Below are 312 nucleotides of genomic sequence, written 5' to 3' on the forward strand. Positions count from 1 at the left end.
AGTCATGAAGTGGGCAGTTCTTCTCCACAGCTTTGAGCTGTCGAGATTCGAACGCGATCATCCGATCTCGCCCTTCGGCGTCTGCTTGCAGCAGTGCACAGCCGACGGCAAAGTCCGAAGCGTCACAGACGACGCTGAAAGGACGATCGTGGATTGGCAGTGCCAGTATTGGTGCAAGCAGGAGGCTGTCTTTGACCCCGTCATTAGTTTTCTGATGTTCGATGTTCCAACGCCATTCCGCATCCTTTTTAAGAAGATTGGATAATGGCCACGCCATTTCTGCGTAATTTACGCTGTACTTGTGCAAGTAGT

Source organism: Plasmopara halstedii (assembly GCF_900000015.1).
Source record: "Plasmopara halstedii genome assembly, contig: Scaffold_410, whole genome shotgun sequence".
In the NCBI taxonomy this organism is placed as follows: domain Eukaryota; phylum Oomycota; class Peronosporomycetes; order Peronosporales; family Peronosporaceae; genus Plasmopara; species Plasmopara halstedii.